An 18974-nucleotide genomic window follows, 5' to 3' on the forward strand; every position below is an offset into this window, starting at 1 on the left:
GGTCTCAATTCTGCCTTCTTCCTGTTCTTCTCCTCTCATGGTATTGCTCTGCTACCTACCCCAATAAAGGAGAACTAACAACTTAAAATGCCTTGTTCAAAAATTTTAAGTAACACTTAACTTTCAAATGCCTGAACAGCAAATATCACTTTTCTTGTCTGCACAGTAAACCCTGGCATTTTTATCTGTTTGAATAATCAAAGTAGTGCTTTCCATGCCTCCTTAGTTGCAAAGATTTGAACTGTTTCCTGCTGAAGGTCCACAGTCTGGGCCAGCTCATGCTCTATTGAGATGGTTGCAAGGCCGACCAGCGTCTCCTGTGTCATTATGGAGCGTAGATGTGTTTTTATTAACTTCAGCTTGGAGAAGCTGTGTTCTCCACTGGTAACTGTTACAGGAAGCGTTAGAGGTATGCGCAGAGCAACAAAAGAGGGTGACCTTTTGGAAAGAGGGTGGTCATCTTATTTGTGCACATATATTCCAGAACAGCCTTTGGAGTTGATCCTGCTGAAATGTATCTTGAAAGGGCTTTCAGTTGATCACCTAAATCACGTGCATCAATATCATGCATGTCATCATGTGTCAACACTGTCTCTAGTGCCCTGCATTGCTGGTGGAGGTCTTCTTCAGGTATAGTGAGGAGTTTTGGAATATCATACAACATCCCAAATATTCTATTGTGTTCCTTGAGCTGCATGAAACGTTCATCAGCTGACTGTATTGCACACTCTAGCACCTGGTTAAAGAATTCAACTTTATATTGTTGTTTGGGATTATCCTGTGCCTCGTAATCAAAATGTCTTCTTCTTCGGTGACTCTTGTATTCTTGAATGGGTGGGAAAATAGCTTCAGTGTGAAGTTCCTCTGCCAACTTCTGTGCACTCTTCAGAACATTTTGAAATCCCTCATCTGACCGGTACGACTGTAGGTATGACTTTGCTTTGTCCCGTTGTTCATTGCTCCAGATATATCAAGGTCAACACCTTGGAGTCTCTTGCTTACAACATTTATTTCAAACATTATGTCACGCCACAACACTAAGCCACACAGAAATTTGAAGTTATATATGTTTCTGGTGATTCCATTTCCCTCTGCCACTGTTCTCCCACGAACAGTTCCTGTCATAGCATTATCCGCCATAATGGCAACTATGGCATCATCTATCTTCCCAATTTGGTGTTTGATAGGCTTTGTCTCTGCTCGACTTTTGCATCATGTGCCACTCAGTGGTTTCAGTGTCAGAGAGGATGTTCCCAGATATTGCTTCAAAATTTGCCATCGATGAGTTGATGCAGAGAAAAATACATAGATGATTTGAATTACATTAAAAAATTCAGCAGCCTCACTAGAAGCTGCTGATGCTGCATCACTGACCACCAAGTTCAATGAATGAGAACTGCATGGGACAAAAAAAGCTCATGGGTTTAATTCTCAGATCCGTGTCTGTACTCCTCTGTTCTTTCCTCTCATGTTGGCACCATTATCGTAGCCCTGACCTCTCGTGTCAGCTGTTGCAATTCCCGTATCTTCCAGCTTTTTATGAAGCACATTTGTCATACCAGCTTCTGTAGTATCATAAATGTCAATAAATTCTAGAAAATGCTCTCTGACAGTCACCATTGCAGGCACGTTTTCACTAGGTTCTGTTGTTGTTACAAAATGCACCATTAAAGTCATTTGTTCCATATGGCTGATGTCAGGTGTGCAGTCCAGAATAACAGAGTAATATCTTGCTGACTTCAGATCTGCCACAATCTTCAGTTTGACTTTTGTTGCCAGTAACTGTATGATCTCATTTTGAATTGTTTTTCCAAGGTAGTGGTGTGTGTACATTTCCTGGGTGGTGACTCTTCTTAGATGCTCCTGGAGTACAGCATCAAACTCGCCCATTAGCTCCACAGTTTTAAGGAAGTTTCCACTGTTTGGCACATACAGCTGATCTGAAGTGCCACACAGTGCTAGGTTTTGGGTAGCAAGCATTCTTACATTGACAATGAGCCTTTTCAGAACATTTTGCCAATAAAGAGCAATCTTCTTTTGATGCTGATCATCTGTGGTGACCTTTAACCTTCGTCTCATCTCAAGCTCTTCCCACCTATGGAATGCTCTCTGGTGATTTGCTTCCTTCTCATGGCATGCCAGATTTTTCCAGTCCTTTGTTCCTGTAGAACCCAATGGGGCTAGAACATTAGACTGGAAGAGTTTGCAACAAAAACAGTATGCAGCATTCTGGGTTTTTGAGTACATAAGCCATGGCCTCTCCACTTTGTCACCATAGAGGATTTCACACCAGTAATGTGTTGGATGGAAACTTCTATTTTCATTGTCTTTGGGGAACATGAAGTTTTTCACTTGTTGTGGCCCATGCAGTACAAGGAAGTCCCTCAGGCTACTGCTCAAGTGCGTCCACAGTCCTTGATCATCTAGACTTAAGCAACTAAACTCAGCAGCAGCTGTTTCTTGCGCCTCCACCACACTCCTGAAGAAAAGTGTAGATCAGAGAAGAATGTGCATGATTACATCCATTTGTGATGGAGATACGGATGCTACAGTAGCTGCCAGGTCACCTTCACTCTGACTAACTTGAAGATCAGGCATCTCCTCACCACTGACATCCTCACTGGGGCTGGAAGGTTCATCATGAATATTTGTGTCTATATATCTCAGGAGAGCTCCTCCCTGCTTAGGTGGAGAAGCTTCCTTTGCTTTCTTTCTTTTTCTGAATGCTGCCCCAGAGGGGTGTTTTCTTCTTTCACTCATGACTGCTGTTCTGTGCCACCTATTGTGGCTCTCAACACTAAATTGAGGGGGACAAATAAGCAGGCTGGTACCAGGGCCTGAGTTAGGGAAGTTATCAGCATCTTAAGGGCCTAACTGGCTCCTACTACTTCAGTTGGCTGCCTGTTCTCCTCAAGTGGGTTCATGGAAGCAGCAGGAAACAGGAAGCTCCTTGAGAAGCTGGTGTTAATCAGTCCAGGCTCCTGGGGGTGCTAGAGAGGTACATAAGAGGGTTCTCCTCTTCTCTCTTCCTGCAACTCCTGCTGCTTTCGGTTCTTCCCTCTCACCTTTTCTCCTGTCTGCTTGTTATGTCTCTTGTGCCCTCCTTCCTCCAGCACAGCACTTCACCATCTCTGTGCATCTAGAGCAGAGAGAATACATGTGCACCAACATCAGACACAATCTTCTACACTCTGGGTCCTAGTGGCACCCCTCCCCACAGTCTGGCCCCTGAGGCAGCCACCTCAGTTTGCCTCATGGTAAGGCCAGCCCTGTGTGAGCTGAACAACAGAAGGCTTTGTAACTTCCTAGTATTTAAATTAAACTTTTCGATAAATCTGTCCTGTAGCCTTGAATAAATGTAGTTATTTCTGCTCCTCTTCTGATGCTGTCTTTGACCTAATGACTGGAGCCCTGGTTAACCTTCTACTTCTTGATGTTAAGCTTCAGACTTAGTGCTATGCAGTCTTATAAGACATCAATAAATTAATATTCCAATTTACTTGGAAAGAGTATTCATAGATTTATTTTCAAATAATAAAATGCAATTTATGTGTTTATACATTCCCTCCATAACATACATACAGACTCTCTAGATAGATAGATAGATAGATAGAGATATATATGTGTTACACCTAGAACTAATTGTACAATTTTTAAAAAGCACAGAAATGACTTTAGAAACCTCAAAAAAAGAAAAGGAGGACTTGTGGCACCTTAGAGACTAACCAATTTATTTGAGCATGAGCGAAGCCCAAGTCTTGCTAAAAGCCTACGGTGCTTCGGTAATTGGGTTTAAGTTATTAAATATCTTAGTTACTTTTAAAATGTTACCCTTAGAGATGCAGGAAAAGGTCCACCTTGATTATCATGCACATTGTGTAGAGAGTTGTCACTTTGGATGGGCTATTACCAGCAGGAGAGTGAGTTTGTGTGTGGGGGGGTGGAGGGTGAGAAAACCTGGATTTGTGCTGGAAATGGCCCAACTTGATGATCACTTTAGATAAGCTATTACCAGCAGGACAGTGGGGTGGGAGGAGGTATTGTTTCATATTCTCTGTGTGTATATAAAGTCTGCTGCAGTTTCCACGGTATGCATCCGATGAAGTGAGCTGTAACTCACGAAAGCTCATGCTCAAATAAATTGGTTAGTCTCTAAGGTGCCACAAGTACTCCTTTTCTTAGAGATGCTGTTTTCTAATCGAGAGGAGGAAGTTCTGCCAGTTTAGTTTTCTTAGCTGTGTTGATGAATGCAACTTGGAATATTTTGAAAATATCAGTACCATCTCGTACTAATGCTGCATAACAGCATTAGTTGATTACAGAAGGAGCTGCATTTTGTCTTTCCTTATATAATAAACCAAATTTCATGGAACAATTTGTTTTAAAAAAAACCTAGTTGTTGTTAAGGCCTAGATCCTGCAGTCTGATCTACTAATACCCTTGTTTCTACACACATTCCTACTGAAGTACATGGAGCACTTCCTGACACAAGGGTCCTCCCACTTGGATCAGATTGTGGGGTGGGACCTAATTTTGGTGGTGGTCAAAGATGCTGTGTTGTTGGTCCTGAGAATTAAGTGTTTATCCACTGAATATGTGCCATACATATTTTGATAAAGCAAGCGTCTCCATTCTACCCACAAATGTGCCCCAGATGTGGAAATCATCAGTAAGAGTAAGAAGTCTTTGTGATTGTCTCCATTGATACTGCCAGTAAAGGTAGTAGAGTGACATTTATTTGTAACATCTGTCCACTAGAAGCTGTTCTGAGACCACCAGGCCATTTTATTCAAGCTATTGAATAGCAATCTTTATCCCAAATAGAAAACTTTGAAAAATATTCTGTTTTAGATGCAAAATGACTTTGTACATCTTAGATTTTGATTCACTCAGCTATTATTAATAATATTTGTTTCTGAAAACAGGATTTTCCTAGCTACAATCTTTGCTACTACAACCTATTCCTAACTTAACATCTCTGTAACGTATTAAAGATATTTCTACAGCAACTTGTAATTGGGGGCAATGGAGCCTTCAAATTTGATTTTGTTGTAAGTTTAGGGGAAACCCCTTAAGCTTTAGTGCTGTTTCATTATAGTATTTTATTAAGGATAATATGAATTTGTTGATGTGTTGACTACTTAAAACGCATTATAATTTTTGTAAAAACAGTAATAATTTCCTATATTGAAATAGGATTTACTGGTATATAGTTTATCGCAGAGGTATAATTTAATTCACTGCTACAATATGCAGTAACAGTGTGCACCAACATTTAGTCTGCCCTAATCCTGGGGATGAAGCAGATGAAGTAAGAGGTCTTTTTCCATTTATAATTCCTATAACAATATTTCACAAAACATTAGAACAAGAAATGAAGGAGAATCTAATAGAAACTACAGGAAACATGTACGTTGGCCATATTTAATTTCCTGACTTGGAATTTGGCTAGGATACTCCAGCATCCTGTTGTTTCCTGAAACCATGTTAAGAAACTGTTTAAACACCGACAAAGAGTTAAATCACTAACATTATGTCTGCAGCACCTCTATGTTCTGTGGTTGGCTTCCACCCAAGTATTGGCTTGGCTAACTTTGCTTACCTTTTGAGATACGATGAAATCACATTTCAAGATTATATTAATACAGACTTTTTTTTTATTATTTTGCCTTACTTTTTTACCTTTTAACAAAAACAAACAAAAAACCCAACAATTCTTTGGAGATTATAAAGGGTTTTTTAATCTAAAATGTTAAGTGCTGTTTTTGCTGACCAAGGCTCTTGATAACTTTTTTGAACATACTACTAATAAAAACTGTACTATCTTAGTATTTTCTGGATTTTTTATATTTTTCTAGTGTAATAAAATAGTGAAAAATACACACAATTCTTTAAATAGGTACAATAATGCTGTACTAAAACAATGCACTCATTAACCCTTATGAGCTACCTAGTACATTTATTCATGCCTACCTTCAGCATTTAGGCCCCATTCTTGCAAACACTTCTGTACCTGGTTAACAATTACAGAGAGTAATCCCGCTGAAATCAAAAGAACTATTGAAATAAATGAGACTACTCATGATATTAAAGATAAGCACATGCCTAAGCATTTGCCAGATTCAGGCCTTGAAGACCACACATCACTTCACTGTCTAGCTATTTGTTTGGACGCAGTAACACTGTCTCTTAAAGGAACTACTCATGACATGTCTCATTTGCCAAGTGTTCAGAGATAGAGGATCTATTTGAGTATTATATAATTTATTTAAATATTAATCTACAGTGACTTTGCCTATTTTTACAGTTTGCCATGTACTCAATAAACAAATAACTGGCAAATTCAGAAGTATTCCTGGTGTTTTGAGTCTGTGACCATACACTATGTACAATAATGTCTAGACATTGGAAGTAGGGGTAGGGACTATATATTGGCTGGTAATATACCTTCCTTCCTTTTGAAATTATTCCTTGGCTTTTATCATTTTAAATAAAAACCATAAGCAATAGTTATCATTTAATTTTTGTGTTAAACATATAATAAGACTCTCTTTAACTTGTTTTTAGTACTGCAGGATATTTTTGTTTCACTTCCTGTATAGAAAGGGTATGTTCACATTTTTCCTTCTGTTCTCTCTTTCTCTGTCAAATTTTTTTTTAAAAAAGTAGTAATCAGTGCTGGGATGGATGCATTGGAAACTCAGGTCCTCTGTCCATAAAACTAGTACAGCAGTAGCAGTGCTCCCTTGTGCTGTCATGCCATTATGTGTCAAACCTGACCAGAAGGAACTGCTTTTAGGGATGTGACGGTTATTTTCCTTTGACATCTCTGCTGAGTCTTTCTGGCAGCTTATGACACTGAAAACTTGTCTGGTTGAGACTGGATTTTGACCACCAATTCATTTCACATAGGTTACTGAGCAACCACTGTATAGTAACTAGTTTTGGTCACTACCAGCTTGGGCTGGATTTAACCTATCAACTGAAGTTGAAAGGCTCTATATCCTATTACCAATTTCCTTGAGCCATCTATTCCTTCTTCTCCTCTAGCCTTCCTGCATCCAATATACTATTCTGTTCCTGATGATGTTTGTATTAGAAATCATCCTCATTATTTTGAAACCTTTTTCCCTTCTTGGGGTGCTTTTTTTGTAAAGGGGAGAAAAATTGTATATGCAATAATCCTTTAACTATTTTGTTTCCTCTTAACTACTTTATTCTGCAGTTTCACCATATAGTTGACCATATAGTTTCATCTTTCTTGAGATTTTTTTGAAATGTGGAGAATTATACAATACAATGGTGATACTTTTTAAGTGAATTATTAGATATACACATTAACCCCTAGTTTTACTTAAGTGTCCTTATGTTATCTTGTTTTGCATTTGGAGATAGAGCTATATTGAGAAAATCTCATCAAAATATTTTTCCTGGCTAGTATGTCTGTTTTTTGGATTTCTGAATGGTGGACCCTGATGAAGATTGCATTGGTGCAAAAGACAGAGGCATTGTACTCATGGGCTAACAAAGGTTAAGCTGAATTTAAATTTGAGAGAAAATGTCTTGTCTTTCTCATGATTAATCAACACTCACAAACATGTATATGATGTAGTATATATTATACATACTTTACTATTATATATTACAGTAGTATATATATGTGGTATGCCAAAACACATTTCCTTTCCTCTCCAACCCTGTTAAATAGCTGGCAATAGACCTTACATAAAGTTATTTATTTTCTTCAAACATAGTTATTTTCTTACCCATTAATGTATGCAGCATAGTAAAGAGATGCCTGTATGACCTTCCTAGAATCTATTTTCTTGGACATTTGAAGTGCTTCATGAGATCATCTATTCAATTCATAAACCACAATTTACCTAGAAACCGAGCCTGTTTTTACTTATTGTAAGTAGTTGCATGATAATATGCAAACACTTCTATTTCATATAGAGAATTCCTTAACATATTTGTTTCAGAATTGAAATTTTATTTGCTTTAAAAAATAAAATGTACATTTTTATTAACATTTCAGTGTTTGTCCAAAGGACAAATTTAATTACTATTCAGTAAGACAGATTTTTATGTTAAATGCCAATTGTTTTCTGGAAGACATATAATATCCTTAGAACATCTAAATTGGACACATTAGTTAAATTATGTGGCACACACAACTTTAAAATGTTACAAACAGTTCTGTACATTTTAGAAGACCAAACTTTTGATAACTATAGCCTTTAGCCAAAGTTATGACATGTATGTTTTTATTACACAATTAAGCACAAAAATAAGGATTGAATAAGATATTAAGCAATGGCGTACTGTATATGGGTGGAAGAGTCTTGATTCATGGTTGTAGACATTATGCCATTCTGTATATTTGGATTTATTTTTGTAATTGACCTTTTTATGCGGTCAGTTGCACTCAGTTTGTAGAATACAGCTGTAGTTGCCTTTCTTCTAGGGAGTGGCTGCTATAGCAACTACTGGTGATTACTAATTTCTTTTCTCTAAAGTGACTGAGTGACCTTCTAGGATACAAGGTCATACACATAATTATTTTTGTATTGTATGTTTGTGTGTGTATATAAAAACTCCTATTCACACTAGCCAGTGGACTATGATACTGTTGCCATGAAAAGGACCATTTCTTTCCAAAAATGTTAGTTAAAACAAGTGGCAATAGTCATTTTGATTTTTTTTCCCCAGTTATTTGCAATATACTGTTCTGCTCATACTTAAATCCTTATGTCTGAAAAAATTATAGAGGAATGTGCAGCATCATGTTTAATATACATCTCTGTCAGTTGCAAGCACAGCCCTTTGTTCTTGTAGAATCTGTCTTTTTAGTTTGCTTTTGTGTTCTGGTTGTGGAGGTGAGGATATGTTTTCTTAGTAGCAGTCAGTGATTTATGAGTTCACAGAAAAATATTCTGTCAAGTGTTTAGAAAGAAAATATGATTAAACTGATATTTTGAATTTGATCTTTTAAAGTCTTTATAATGCTTATTGTTTAATCAGCAGATGAAAGGATTACATTAGTTTGATACTAAATTGGGACATTAGTCATGACAAAATAATCATATAAAGAAGCCTAGAAAGTTACTAATATGTGCAGGAAATAATAAAATCCAACATGAGAAAAACATGGTCTACTACAACTTGGAAAATAATTTGAGATACAGATATCAGTGGTATGGGACCAAGTGTGAAAGCAGTAATACTGGGAAAAAAAACTTGGAAGTGATAATGACCAGCAAATAAGATTTAATTTTGCAACATCATTAAACAGTGACAACAATGCAATTTGGGGCTGTATTAACAGAGGCATCCCATTATTGTTTAGTGGGTTTGTGTTCCTTCTAAATGACACTGGAGAAGTTGCAATTTAAAATAGTGGCCTGTGAACTGCCTTCAGAAAAATGTTGACAGACTGGAGGGATTTCAAAGAGGAAAAATAGAATGATTAAGGGTCTTGAAGAATTACATTGTGAGGAAAGAGTAAAATAAATAAGTATGACTTGGATACATTATGGCTAAAATGGTAAACATTGACGTATTTTAGGACAAAAGCATCAAGAGGGGAGAGGAATTGGTCAAACTCAGCATAACTAAGAGTAAAGGCATGGACTTGTGCACAGGAAAATTTATGCTAAAATGGAAGAGTGTGGAATCTGACAGGTCAGGATATAGTAATTGGTTTTGTTTTATTCAGAAGAGTTGGGTGACCATAAAATGTTACCAGAAGATTTTTGCCTGCCATGAATGTTACTTCACACTAACTGTATATTAACTGTGTATACAAAATGTTCCTTGTGCAGTTTGTATACAAGCTCATGTTTAATTGCGACAAGTGACAAACATAAACACAAGTCTGCTACTAAAATTATACTGTATATTCTAGCCATATACTTTTAAAAACGGATAATTGACTCTTGAATAAATAAAGCCTTTGACATTAGAAAGCTGTCTGGAGGAAACAGTCAGGGTGAAATCCCCTTTTCCCTGAAGCCAATGGGAGATATGGGCCAGAATTTCACTCACATAATTTAAACTAAATTGTAATTTGTCTGGCTATGCTGGAAGAAGAGTAGGAGACACTGGATGTGGTTTAACTGGGCCACAACTTCATTATTAACTGTCTGGGAGTACCTGGCAGATAGGAGTATACAGTGCAAATAATTCCATGATTATTTCAGTATATCCTGGGAGGCTTTTTTCAGCCCTCCACCTTCCCTATCCTGGTGCCCAACCCTTCTGCTGTTGGGACCTTTCCATTCCCCCCTCGAATGAGGGTTAAGTTGGGCTATAAAGGTGGGGGGCTTGGCTCCCTGCTGTGCTAGTCATAGTAGCCCTAGAAACCCACCGCCCACCCCCATTTCTGCTCCTTTAACGAATGCCTCCTATATATCCTTTACCAATCAATTTACCTGATCACTGTATTCCTTCCCTATGGAGTAACTGCACTGGACTAGGTCAGTGCCCACAGCAGATCCTGACCAGACCTGATGTTTCTCCATTTCCGTGGATGGAAGGGTGGTTGCTGTTCTACTTGGTCCTGGTAAAAGAGGGCTTCTCCTTCCCACCATGTGCTTATATAGCCTTCCCTCTCTTCTGATCACCTGGAAGGAGGCTGGGTCACATCCCCACAACCTGCTATGTGAGTGCTACAAAATCACTCTGTACAGTGCTTAATCTGTAATGAAAAAGGTGCTGGGGCTCAAGCACTTTTTTTTACTTCCATAACTGACATAGCAAGCCCAGAGTTAATGGGGCTCAGCCCTGGCAAGCCCTGGCACAAATTAAGCACTGTCCCTGTGTCTCTCTCCCCCTTAAACAGGTACACACCTTCATCCGGCAAGCCAGAGTACGGCCCCACCACTTAATATGCAGTCAGTCTCCACCTATTGGTAAAATGTGTTTAGGGAACTTGAAATAAGATGTGATTCTTGAGTATCTATAGATAAGCAGGTGTAATTGTTGCCAGAGAAAGTAAAGTGAGTTGAAATAAACTTTTTTTTTCTTTCAGAAATCCCCTTTTGGTTAACTAAATGCTATCACTTTGTGAAATGATAAAACCCATTTCCATATTCATGTTTTGTCCGTGAATCCTGGATTTTGTAGTTGTTTGAGTTAGCTGGACGATTTATAAAAATAACATTTAGCTTGATAACTCCTTATTACACATCTGAGGAAACTTATTTGCAGTTATTACATTATTATGCATAAACACTTAAATGTATTCTTGGTCTAAGCATCTGAGATAGTAAAATTATGAATAATTAGAGCATAGGCTAACACTTTCCACGTTTGATCAAACCATGCTCTATTTGCTATATCTTTGCCAAAAGACTTGGAAGATGTGTAGCTATCAAAATTATAGGTGTTGAAGAATGCCTTGACCTTGTAGAGTTGCACAATTCACTACTTGGGCTGCTTTTACCTTCTCATATACAAATTATTCTACTTTTTGTTACAGTATAGTATTGACATATTTGAGGACAGGATCTGGTACATAGCAAATTTCAAGCCGCTATTTAATATTTCATATTAGCACAATGTAGGTGGGAGGTTTTGCAATTGGTGGTTCTTTAATACTGTAAACATTTCAAGTTTTAAGATGTTAGAAAAGAGTTTTTCAATAATTCTCGATTAAGATGAAAGATTGTGTGTGTGTGGGTGTCAGAGAGAGAGAGAGTATTAATTTCTTCTTTGCGCTAAGGCCCACAGACCGCTTACAATGGGTACTTCAGCCTGCTTGTGTCTTGGGCAGAATTAGACCTGTGAGTCACTGGCAAAAGGGCAATTCTTCCAGTTATTTCTGCCTCCCCAGTGGCTGGTGGCTCAGCCAGACCTCCCTTGGCAGAGATTTCCTTAGTCAAATTCCGATCTTTGTCACATTTCTGGCTAACAACTTGGCTCAATAACATGCCCATCTAATTCCAAGCAGTGTCCCAGGGCTGTTTTACCTTTTGGGGAGACTGAATGCTCAGCTTTGCTTCCCCTTCTCGTGCAGGATTCAGGGAAAGCCAGAAGCAAAATGAAGATTGTGTGTTACTGCTTTATCGTTCTTATTGAGTGACTCACTGGGGAGCTCAGCTGACTCTATGGACAGTGTAGTATATTCTACATAATGGTCTCTGGGAAGGTGTAATAGAAGGATGGGGATTTTCTGCCATACCTAAAGATTGAGAAAGTATTGGGCTGTCATAACTAGCTTCTGCTGTTGGTCACCATGCCTTATGTCTAGGGTATTGTTCTGAGCTTCTGCTACCGGCTGTTATGCCTCCCCTCCTCATTCTTCCTCCAGCAGCTGGCCATGGAATCACAAGGGAGCCAGCAGCCTAGGTATGAAAGAGAAAGCAAGGTCTCTTGGCGCACCTTTTTAGTTCTTTCTATCCCCCTGGCCTGCATTGTATAAATCCAAAAGGTTCCTCAGTGTGCACCATTCCAAATTCAATCTGGTGTCACTACTGGTGGTCAGGGCCTCAGTGTTCCTGGATCAGTGACATTCTGAACCATACCGATCCTTCATAGGCAGCTGAGTCTGGGCAGGCATCACCTCAGCACTCTTCTTTAGGCATGAAAACTCCTTGGTGGCTTCAGACCAACAAAAAGTTTATCACCTAACACCTCAAGTGCCTTTGCCTGCTTTCATAAGCAATGGGGACATAGGTGGAGAGTATTGCAAATAAGGTTTCTGTCAACCTAAAAAAATCTCACAGTCTATCTCACAACCTAAGGACTTCTCCCCGAAAAAGACAGTGTTATACAAATCTGTTTCATGCAGCATTATGGGGCTTTGGTCCTTGAGATCAGACTCTTGGGCCCGGTTCTCATGGTGCTTCAGTGGAAAATTGTATGGAAAGCTGAGGCAATTCAGAGTAATCAGAAAAGTCAATCTAGAATCTTAATTCCTGCTAGGCACTATAGAAAGAAATACAGCTCATATGGCAAGTTGAAGCAATCCATGAAGTACAACAGAAGATACCAATTTGTAAGGGGTAGGGTTCTGAGGCAATGTCAGTTGCTTCCCTCAGTTGCATTCCTGCTGTTGTCATGCTATCTGCATGACTCTCATCCAGCCCTATCTGGAGTTAGACCCCCAGTTTGTGCTGGGCTGTTTCAATATGAGAGCCAGTGGGTACTGATAGCTTTAGTCAAAATGAGATCACGGGACGTTGTGCAAAGGGGATACTCTCTGGAGCTGTGCAAGAATCACAGGAACGGATTTGTCGCAGTTCCAATCTCAAGCAACCCATGGGAATAGGGGGACATGAGTGAAGCCGTCAATCTGGTTCAGATTGGAGCAATACAACTCTCTCTTTATCCTATTTCTAACCTCAGAAAATCAGGAGCAAACAGAACAGGACTCCGTCTGAAGCATCTAAATAAGGTATTAGGAGGCCTGTCTTCAAACATTCCTGTTTTAACATCCACATACAGTACTTCAAGTTTGCTTATTGTGACAAAGTTCCTCCTCTACTTTGGTGGGTCTTGCACTTATTGGCGGATTTGCTCACCTCGGAGATTCACGGCCACCCTCAGTTTGGCTGTTTTCATGAACCCACAGTCCAGGTCGACTCGTCCTGTGTCTGACCAGGAGTTGGGAGGTTTGGGGGGAACCTGGGCCCACCCTCTACTCTGGGTTCCAGCCCAGGACCCTGTGGAATGCAGCTGTCTAGAGTGCCTTCTGGAACAGCTGTGCGACAGCTACAACTCCCTGGGCTACTTCCCCATGGTCTCCTCCCAACACCTTCTTTATCCTCACCATAGGACCTTTCTCCTGGTGTCTGATAATTCTTGTATTCCTCAGTCCTCCAACAGTACACATTCTCTCTCTTAGCTCCTAGTGCCTCTTGCTCCAAGCTCCTCACACGCACACCACAAACTGAAGTGAGCTCCTTTTTAAAGCCAGGTGCCCTGATTAGCCTGCATTAATTGATTCTAGCAGCTTCTTGATTGGCTGCAGGTGTTCTAATCAGCCTGCCTGTCTTAATTGTTTCCAGAAAGTCCCTGATTGCTCTGGAACCTTCCCTGTTAGGAAACGGAACGTCTTTTGCTTGCTCCTCAGCTATCTGCTTTCTATTCTTTCCTAAAGCCCCCTGGCCCGGATTTTTCTTACTTTTTGCATCTGCCTTAGTCCCCCCCCGACCGGGCCAGACGCTTTTTTTTATTTTTCTTTTTATTTTTTGTGTTTTTTTCCCATCTACGTCCTTTGCCGGCCATCCCCCCCACGCCTGCTTTCGGGCGCAGCTATTTGCCTCAGCTGAGCCCCCGGAGGAGGGGGGGGAAGATTGCCGATTTTGCTGTCCGGAGGGGGGAGTGGAAACCCCCAGACCCAGCCGTTTCGCCAGTAGCTCGGACCTTATAGCATTCTTAACATACCGGAGGACTTGGAACACAGCCAACACAGCCGGAGACGGAGATTCCATCGGACAGAAGAAATAATATAAATCATCGTGACGGAGGCCGTAAGACTGAGTAACTTTCTGAATTATGCTCTCGTGGGGGGGAGTTTGACTGTGATTACTTGCGTTTGTGGCGGCACAGGGGGTGTGGCGTGGAGACCCCCACCCCCGATCCATCGGTGCCCCTACCCCCCCATCGTTATTACAACTGTCACGGCCCCCCCGCAGTCTGTCCCTGCTGGCAATCTGCCATCTCCCTTCGGATCCAGCTGTTTGCTTTGAACTTTGCCTTCCGGACCGGACCTAACAACCGACCAACCGAGACTCTTTGGACAAACGTGTGTGGGTCTGCACCCCCCCCCCCCGGACTGCTTATCCTACAACTTGCCCCTTTTACTGGACCCCGATTTTGTTCCCCCCTTCCTCCCAGCCCCCCTCCCTCGGCATTTTTTTTCCTTCCCGTCCGCAGCCAGCGGAGGGAGGGGCTATTCTGCCTTCTCCCCTCCCCCCTTCTCCTTCCGGTGTCTCCCTGTCTCTCCCTGCTCACAATGGCGGGGAACGAGAGGGGCGAGACTGCTTTATTAGAATTAGTTGTCCCTTCCCCACCACCACCCCTGCACAACCCCCAAGGGTCCCCCCCTACTACTATTGTTAAGGTATTTGCCACCCCCCCTGCTGGGGCACCGGTAGCAGGAGGCACCGGGGTGATTGCTGCTGCTGCTGCTGCACCCACCACCCCCCCAGATTCTAGGAAACCCCCCCCGGTTCGCAAGAAGGGCCAGGGCGGGTGGAAGGGAAAGGGCCCCGCTAAAACCACTGAGCCCTCCATGACGGGAGCTGCCCCCACCGCTGCGGCCTCGTCATCAACCGTGGCGCCCCTCCCAGCGTTTCCCTCCACCAGCTCTGCGATTGTCCCTCCCCCGGCCCCCAGGACGTATGCCCGGGCGGCAGCGGGCTCCCCCCTGCCTGCCGCCTCGTCATCTCGCCCCCCCCCGCCTCTGCCACCATCACCAGCGGCCGAGGCCCTTTCCCCGCCTTGACCAGGAAGCACGGCGTCCGTTGCCTCCTGGTGCCCGCCTCGCCCCGCGTGGAGACATACGTGCAGGCGTTGGCGAAGGTGGTGGGACCCACGGCTATTGTGGCGGCCTCCAAGATGTATGGGAAGGTCGTTTTCTTCTTAGCCTCGGAGGATGCCACCCAGGAGGCGGTGGAGAGGGGCCTGACGGTAGGGGGGGTGTTTGTCCCCCTAGAACCATTAGAAGACCTGGGCGTTCGCCTCGTCCTTACCTCCGTTCCTCCCTTCTTACCCAATGCTGCCCTGTTACCCGCTCTTTCCACCCTGGGGAAACTTGTTTCTGTTATCAGCCCTCTCCCGTTGGGCTGCAAGGACCCCACCCTCCGTCACATTTTTTCGTTCCGCCGGCAAGTGCAGCTCCTACCACCGGCAGGGGCGCGTGACGGAGAGGCGCTTGAGGGGTCCTTTGTAGTCCCCTACGAGGGAGCCCGCTATCGGGTCTTTTATTCTACCGGAGAGGCCCGGTGCTACCTCTGCCGCTCAGCGGGGCACGTCCGCAGAGACTGCCCTTTGGCTCGGGGGGGAGGGGCACCCGAAACCCCTGAGACCCGGCAGGACATTGGCCCCGTCGCTGCCGACGCCCCTGGCTGCCCAGTACTAGAAACCAACCCTCCTCCTACTCGACCCATCGCTGCTCCCGTCCGGGCCCAAGAGATACCTTCCCTACAATGCCCGGGCGAGCAAGGGGTTTCCGCCCTTGCTAGTACCACCCCAATAGAGCCCATGGAGGAGGGTGTGGCAAGGATATTATCGGGTATAAGAGAGGGCCCTCCCCAAGGAGAAGCCCCCGCCCCTCATGTTGCCCCACCGCTACCTCCCCGAACCCCTAAACCATCGCCTCCGCCCCCCGACACGACCCCTGCTAACCAGCCCCCAGATGATGCTATGGAGGGATGGACCCTAGTCCAGGGGAAGCGAGGCAAGCGGAAGGCTCGAGCTCCGCTGCATCCACCCGACGCGGAAGCCCCCCGGAAGACCAGGAAAGGAGGCACTGCTATCGAGCCTCCCGCCACGGCCGCGAGCGAGATCCATCCGCCGGTGTCAGGAGGGGAAGACGGACTGGCATTGGAGGGCAGAATCCCCCCTCCACGGGAAACCCTCCCCTCCGAGACTCCTGAGGACACCCCTTCTGCCTGGATGCTACCCGAACCCCCCGCGGACCCCGAGGCGGCCGTTGAGGCTGGCCCTAGAGGAGAGGCCCCCGGGGTGGCAGGAGTTGGCCTCTCCTCCGTGTATGCGGAGATTGAGGCCCTAGCTTTGACCCCGGTCACCCAGGGAGGGGATGATTTGCTGCCGGCCGGCCTCGAGCTGGGCAGCCTTACCCCAGCCTCCCTTTCCCCATGCTCCCTCCCCCTTTTTGCCTTCCCGGGTGAGCACCCTGCAGAAGGCGGTCCACCACCTGATGCCGTGACCGCTAAAATCACCATGGAGCCAGCACCTAGCATTATTGGGAGCCCCTCCCCTTCCCCCTTAACCCTTGATTCTGCTCAGGAGGCACTTTCCTTTAGCTGCTCGCCTCCTGCACCCCAGAGCCTTACCCCTGCCCCTGCCCCCACCCCTGCCCAAGGTCCCTCCTCCTGCAATGTTAATGCCGCCCCTGGGGTTATTTCCTTTCCGCCTTTTGCAGACTCCCCCCAGGGAGCAGTCTTTGCACTTTCTAGTCGCGACCCGTTAGGAGTGGCAATTTTTCCCCTGCCATCCCCCTCCACCCCAAGGCGTGAAATGAATTTAATAACCCCAGCCTGTCAGACGCCCCGTCGGTGGTCCGCACCCTGTCTACCTGCCTTAGCGGACCACGAGGCTGTATTAAGAGGCCCATTAGGGAATACCTCGGGAATTGTAACCCCACCCCCCCATGAGCTGCGGCATGCGCTACGGAAGTTCCTAGAGCACTCCCGTGGCGCCCGCAATAGGGCACAGCTGGCTCTTCGGCTATGGGGGGACTTTGATCAACTCCTCCAGACCACAAAGGCCCTTATGAAGGAGGGCAGGGGGCAAGGAAAGCGCGGTGCTGCGGCCTACGAGCGAGCCCGCAGCTTCCGAAGCGATCTACTCACCCACGGGATGGGTCATGGGTTGCTGCACAACCCGCCGGGGGCCCTGAACCCCCCCGCCAATACAAGACCCCCACCCCCCCAGCCCTCCGTATGATGCCTCTTATTATTGCGACCCTGAATACCAGGGGCTGTAGGATGGCTCTCCGCAGGTCCCAGGTGCTCTCTTACCTTCGGGAGGGGAGGTACTCTGTAGTTTTCCTGCAGGAGACCCATACAGACCCGGCCGCCGAGGACAGGTGGCAGCTGGAGTGGGGGGACGGGGTATACTTTAGCCACTTTGCGACCTGGCAGGCTGGAGTGGCAACCCTATTCTCCCCCAACCTACGGCCTGAGGTGCTAGGGGTCAATGAGGCCGTGCCGGGCCACGTGCTGCACCTTCGAGTCCGTATGGAGGGGCTCGTGGTTAATTTTGTTAACATCTATGCCCCGCAAATGAGCTCCAGGCGGCCACAATTTTATCAGCAGGTGTCCGACTTTCTCGGCACCCTGGATTCGCACGAGTGCCTGGTCCTGGGAGGGGACTTTAACACCACCCTCGAGGAATGGGACCGCTCAGGGGCCGAACCGAGTCCGGCCGCTGCGAATATTCTCCAAGGGATAGTTGACCATCATTCCCTAGTGGACGTCTGGCGTGACCATCACCCAGATGACACCTCCACGTTTACCTTTGTCCGGGTGGAGGCCCATCGGTCACACCACTCTCGGTTGGACCGTATTTACTTATCCCGTTTCCATCTTTCACAGGCCCACTCCTCCGCCATTCGGCCGGCCCCATTCTCCGATCATCATTTAGTCGCTGTAACGGTTTCCCTCCGTGCAGAGAGACCGGGGCCGGCCTATTGGCACTTTAATAACAGCCTGTTGGAGGACGAGAGCTTTGTGATGTCCTTCCGGGAGTTTTGGTTGGCCTGGCGAGAGCAGTGGCGTGCCTTTCCCTTGGTGCGGCGATGGTGGGATCTCGGGAAGGTGCGCGCCAAGCTCTTCTGCCGTGACTACACTCGGGGCACCAGCCGACGGCGAAATGCGGCAATAGAGCAGCTGGAACGGGAGGTCTTAGAGATGGAGAGGCGCCTGGCCGCCGATCCCGAGGACCCGTCCCTCTGCGGAGCGTGCCGGGAGAAGCGGGAGGAGCTCCGGGCCCTTGAGGACCACCGGGCCCGAGGTGCCTTCGTTCGATCCCGCATCCGCCTCCTTCGGGAGATGGACCGCGGCTCCCGCTTCTTCTATGCCCTGGAGAAAACGAGGGGGGCCAAGAAACACGTCACCTGCCTTCTTGCGGAAGACGGCACCCCCCTCACGGGTCCGGAGGAGATGTGTGGGAGGGCCCGTGACTTCTACACAAGCCTTTTCTCCCCGGACCCGACCGATCCTGACGCTTGCGAGGTGCTCTGGGAGGAACTCCCCACGGTCAGCGTGGGCGACCGAGAC

At 45.1% G+C, this 18974-nt stretch overlaps 1 protein-coding gene across 6 annotated transcripts in view; it reads left to right on the forward strand.

Moving 5' to 3' along the window:
- Window positions 1–18974, forward strand: part of WDR7 (WD repeat domain 7) — a 385390-nt gene that overhangs the window by 129925 nt on the left and 236491 nt on the right. The gene's annotated exons all lie outside the window — the stretch shown is intronic.

This window comes from Lepidochelys kempii, chromosome 5, assembly GCF_965140265.1.
Source record: "Lepidochelys kempii isolate rLepKem1 chromosome 5, rLepKem1.hap2, whole genome shotgun sequence".
NCBI classification, from domain to species: domain Eukaryota; kingdom Metazoa; phylum Chordata; order Testudines; family Cheloniidae; genus Lepidochelys; species Lepidochelys kempii.